The sequence below is a fragment of the Mustela putorius genome, unplaced genomic scaffold (genome assembly GCF_011764305.1).
Source record: "Mustela putorius furo isolate JIRA1106 unplaced genomic scaffold, ASM1176430v1.1 tig00001033_pilon_pilon_pilon, whole genome shotgun sequence".
Taxonomy (NCBI): domain Eukaryota; kingdom Metazoa; phylum Chordata; class Mammalia; order Carnivora; family Mustelidae; genus Mustela; species Mustela putorius.
In genome coordinates, this window is record NW_025421540.1 from 1,526,637 (window position 1) to 1,532,636 (window position 6,000).

The window sequence follows — 6,000 nt, forward strand, 5'->3', positions numbered from 1 at the left end:
GCCAAGGGTCACCCAGTTGATGCCGTGGACCTCACTGGCCTGAACTAATACAGCATCTGACCTGGAGCCACCACACCCTCCGGCACTCGGCACCCTGCGTGACAAGTCCTGGTGACACAGCACGCCCCAGCAGCCTCCGTTCGCAGCGGCAGGCTTTCCTCCCTGAAGCCAGTCCATGCAGTCAAGGAGATGACTGCTTCTCCAAATGCACATATACCTTTGCAAGGTGACAGATCACAAAGAACTGGGGAACACAAGAGCAGCGCCAGAAACATCCAGAAGCTGACCCCCAAAGGAATGGAGAGACATGAATTGCCTAATGAAGAATTCAAAATAGTTGTTCTGGAAGGTGCTCAGAGAATTACAAGAAAACACAAACAGTTTATCAAACTCAGAAAAACCACAAGAACAAAATGAGTTCAACAAAGAGAGACCGAAAACATAAAAAAGAACCAAACACATTTTGGAGCTGAAGAATACAACTATTAAAATGCAGGATTCAGTGGAGAGCTTCAACAGCAGACCAGACGGAAGAATCCATGAGCTTAAGGGCAGATGGTATGAAATTACCCAGAGAAGCAAAGAAAGAATGAAAAGGAATGAAGAAAGCCTACAGGACTTACAGAGCACCATTAAGAAGCAACCCACCTGGGATGCCTGGGTGGCTCAGTCAGTTAAGTGGCTGCCTTCGGCTCAGGTCATGATTCCATGGTCCAGGGATTGAGTCCCTCATCTGGCTCCCTGCTCGGTGGGGAGTCTGCTTCTCCCTCTGCATCTGCTTGTGCTCTCCCTCATGCTCTCTCTCTGAAAAATTAATACAATCTTTAAAAAAAAATTTTTTTTTTAATTTTAAAAATTAAAAACAACAACAACAAAAAGCCTACCCGTGGCTTTGGAGTCCCTGAAAGAGAAGGGAGAAAACACTTTTGGCGGGGGCACCTAGTGGCTCAGTCAGTTAAGTGGCTGGTTTGGGTTCAGGTAGTGACCTTGGGGTCCTGGGATCAAGCTCCCTGCTCAGTGGGGAGCCTGCTTCTCCCTCTGCCCCCACCTCATGCTTATGCTCTGTGTGTGTCTCTCTCTCTGAAATAAAATGTTTAAAAAAAAATTTTTTTAAGTAGAGGCTGAGAACTCCCCAAATCAGGGAAGTCATTTGGACATCCAAGTTATTGAAGTTGAAGAGTCAACCAAAATTTCAGTCCAAAACTATCTTCTCCAGGACACATTTTAATAAAAGTGTCTAAAATCATATGTCCTATTCCCTTTCCGAAATTTGGGTAACAGAGTTATCCAATTACTTCACATTCTAGTGGTAAGAGCTTTGACATTTAGGCAGCGGGGGTTTTTCTTTGGATGAGTATATCTTGGGAATTCTGTCTGTACTCTTGGTTGACCTCCTGGTACCTCACGGTGCAGCCTGTGGGAAAGCAGGTACTCAGCCTGTCCTCTCCATTTTCATGACCAAGCTTTAGGCTTGAGAGCTGTGAGAAGCAGTTGAGGATATGATTATTGATGTCTCTTGTTTTAGACCTAGGCATGCTCAGCTTGCTAAATATTGTATGACGGGTCATAAATGCTTGGGGGCAGAATGTGTCAAATCTCTCCGTTTTGTTCATTACATACTTTGTTACACTTGACAAGTCCCCGTGTTGGAGAAGCCAGAGCCCTAATCAGATCTTGAAAACTTGGACCCTGCTGCCTTTTCAAAGGGGGAGAGGAATGGCAAATAGTTTTCCTACTCTAATCTTAAGATTAAATGATTTCACCTGAAACTTGAACTTTGTATCTATTTAAGTTGATTAGACCAGTTTTTACCTGATTTTTCAAACTTTCACCCTGTCTGAGCTATGAGAACTATAGTTCAGCACTTAGAGAAATCCATTTGCTGAGTGGCTCAGCAAATGGGTGGCTCCCTGGGTCTCTGATCCAAGTACAGCCCGGGGTACCCATTCCAAGACCCCAGCAGATGCCTGAAACTGTAGATCCTACTGACCACTATACACACACACACACACACACACACCATGTTCTTTTCATATATATAGCTATGATAGGTTTAATTTGTAGATCAGGCACAGTAAGAGAACATCCAAATTGTTAGTATTACCAGCTTTGTGCTTTGGGACCCTCAGACAGTAAAATCGGGGTTCCCTGAACACTACTGCAATACCACCACAGCCACACTGAGAGCTAAGTGGGCCCCGTGACTCCTCGTGGGGGGATGGGGGGAGTTCGCACAACATGGATATGTCAGAGAAGGGGAGGCTTAACCTCTTGGGTGGGACATTGCAGCTGAGAAGAGCATGCAATTTAAAATTGGCAAATCATTTATTTCTGAAATTTTACATTTAATAATTATGGACCAGAGTTGACCACAGGTGACTCAAACCAGAGATAGCTTCCAGCTGGAGAGTGGGGTGGGGTGGGGGGAAACCAATGATTTCTTAAAAAACAAAAACCAAAAAAGTTTATTAGTGAAATTACTAAAAACTTTTTAACAAGCTCATTTCTAATACTATCAGTTAAAATTTCTATAATAATAAAACCTTTTTTCCAAGGGTTTTGCATATTTTACAGCTTAAAAGTATTCTTACATTTAACACCTGATTCAACTTTCAGAACAGCCCTTCGTAGTAGTATGGAGCAGATCTTCCCCCATCTCACAACTGAGGGCCCAAAATACGGGGCGTAGCCGCAGACCGCCCCTAGGAAGTGAGCAAAAGGCACTGGGTGCCCGCTATGGACCCCACCGCTCGGCAGCCAGACAAGGCACTGGGATTTCTAGTGGCTGGAATCCTTTCTTGCCTTAAAATCTACTATGAAAATTTCAAACATCCATTTGTTGGAATTCTTAAAACTCTATAAACAGTTCTTAGTTTAACTAGTGAGAGTGATATTTACTTTAAAAATAATCTTTGGTGCTAAATTATTGGGGGGGAATATGTTGATTTCATCACTGTAAAATCAGCTTTTGATTTAAAAAAAAAAATTGGGGCACTTGGGTGACTCAGTGGGTTAAGCCTCTGCCTTTAGCTCAGGTCATGATCTCAGGGTCCTGGGATCGAGCCCCGCATCAGGCTCTCTGCTCAGCGGGAAGCCTGCTTCCCCCCTCTCTCTGCCTGCCTCTCTGCCTACTTGTGATCTCTCTCTGTCAAATAAAATCTTTAAAAAAAAATTTTTTTTTAATTAAAAAAAAAAAAACCACCTTGCAATTTGGGTAACTTGACTTTTGTGCCTGCCTTTAGTTAATTGAAAATACTACAAGTTAAAAGTGCATGGCTGAAAAGGCACGCTTACTGGTTTTTAGAATGCTTGCCACCATCTTCTCGTCGGTGGCTTTTAAAGCTGTCCAGAACTGAAGTTGTAGGTGAGTTAAATAGTAAGGGAAAGGTAAGAATGTGCCGGGGGGAGCCTGTACTGAGATTATCCTCCCCTTACATGGTGAGGTTTGCAGCCCCCACCGCAACATTGCATGTAATTTGCCGAGACCACATTCCTGTTGACCCAGGCTACCCTGGCCTGTGCTGCTTCTCATCTCCATTTCTTTAAGTTAGTCCTTGAGCAAGAGTAAAAGAAAAATTGCTTTATTTACTCAGGATTTTTCTTAACTTAATCTCTAACTATCAGATTATTCTACTGTGACATTCTTTTCTCCTATTCATTTCCAGCAATAATTTTGGCTTTGTGCTAATAAAATGCTAACCTGTTGCTTCCGACTTTTACCAAATAGAGTTTACCTTTTGGGCCCTGTGTAGTGACCTCAACTTTAGGCCAAGTCAGGTGTTTGTTCATAGGGTTGACGTCATGTTTTCCCTGCAGGTCAGGTCTGTTCTGTTACTGGGTGACGCCACACAGCACGGGACTCCGCTGGGGGCAAAGTAGAAGTTCAATGGATGTTGTAGAAAGTACAGAAAGCAAATAGGAGGGCTGAGTGTTGGGGGTCATCCCCAAGTGAGCACGGGACAAAGGACCTGGAGCTAAGCCAGGGTGCAGAGCCCTGCCCGAGACAGAGGTGACCAGCTGAGCCAGGTGAGCCATTCGAGGGGGCTCTGGGCAGGAAGCAAGCATTTGGCTGAAAGCAGCATGGAGATGAAGGAACTCAAAGTTCTGAAATCCTAAAGCCGTAAGAACGTGAAAAGAGAAAACCGATGTCATCACAGCTGTTAGTCAACACCTAGGCCATAAAAACAATGACAGATAAAGGAACAGTAAAGCCAGTGCACACACGTAGTTACTCTTACCTAGATCAGAGAATGGTTCAGTTCAGGTCATGATCTCAGGGTCCTGGGATGGAGCCCTGCGTCATGCTCTCTGCTTGGTGGGGAGCCTGCTTACCCCTCTCTCTATGCCTGTCTCTCTGCCTACTTGTGACCTCTCTCTCTTTGTCAAATAAAATCTTTAAAAAAAAATTTTTTTTAAACTCCAAACCATAAGTTTTATACTTTCTCTTTATTAGCCTAGAAAAGGTTAGTCTTTTTAGTGAAAATTCGGGATTTATATCTTACTGTTAACAAAGCTCAGCGTATACCTCATAGCAGTAGCCGGAGACTGCTCTTAGCGGAGTAAAACTACTTTCTTCATGACTACTACAGTATTTATGGAAAAGCTAGAATTGAATAAAGACAAAAGAATCTTCAGGGGGCAGACATACCTTTGAAGAGGGATATTTAGTTTGTGTTTTCTCTAGGATTTTTTTCTTGAATATCTAATACACTCTTTGTCAAAAATCAAAGCAGAATGAAAGACACACTGTGGAGTGTCCCCATCCCCCATTCTTCCCTCAACTCTGTACGAAACCTCTTGTCCTTTGTGTACTCCCCTCCAGCTTCTTGATTTGGACACAGATAGTTTTTATTACTCTTCCCCTAAACAAAAGGTAACATCTTACATACTATCCACTTTCCATCTCTACTGTATCTTGGAGCTCTTGCATATCTCAGTACACCGAGAGCTTAATCTTCTCACTGAAGGCTACATAGTGTTGCTTCTGACCATGTTTTCTCTAACCAGCTCCTGACTGGTAAACAATTGGGTCATTTCCAATTTTCTGGTTCTTTTGAAATTTTTCCAAAATATTTACTAAATGAGAGCACTTCTCAGTCTTTACCTACATTCTCCTTCCCTCATTTCTTGGAAAAAGTAATAGCATTACTTCTAGTTTAACCCCTTTTTTTATATAGGCAAGAATAATTTAGAAAATTCAGTATCTGGTATGGCCAGTATGCTCTTCTCTAGATCAACCTGTCTTTACCTCACAGACCTACAAGAGCGACCTCTAGAAACTTACTCTTCAATCTATGGCAATTCACGAAAACATATAATGTGACATCTTATATCTAAGGGCTCTTCACTGGATAGTGTTAAGTTTATTGACTACTCATTTAATTGGGAGGAAAAAAGTTCAATTTCTACTTCATATTCACCAAAAAATTAATTCCAGTTGGAATAAAAAACTGAAAACAATAGGCAAGGGTTTGTTTTTTCTTTAAGGCATTGGGAGAACATACAGAATTTTTTTAATGATCAAAGGGTGAATCTTTCTAAAAGTGACACAAAATCCCCCATCTGTAGAGTAAAGGTTTAAGGTTTGACTCTGCATATTAATATTTCCTATAAGACAATGGAACACATGAAGTTTGGCATCGGCTAGGACAACACATTTGCAACACAGTAACAGAAGATTGACACCAATGTATAGAGATCCTAACAAGCTAGACAGATAGGAATGTACTTTTAAAAAATGTGTTTTTCTAATTTTTCCAATATATTTTTAAAAGATTGGCAAGGCACACAAAGAAGAAAGCACACAAAGAAATAGATGATTAACAGACATGAAAAAGATGTGAACCTCCATTACCAAGTAAAATGTAAATTGAGATAACCACATTTTATTCCTGATATTGGTAATATATGACTTTTTCTTTTTTTTCTGTCTTGCTACACATTTATCGGTTTTGTTCTTTTTGAAGAACGAGCTATTTGTTTCATTTTTGTTTTCAAATT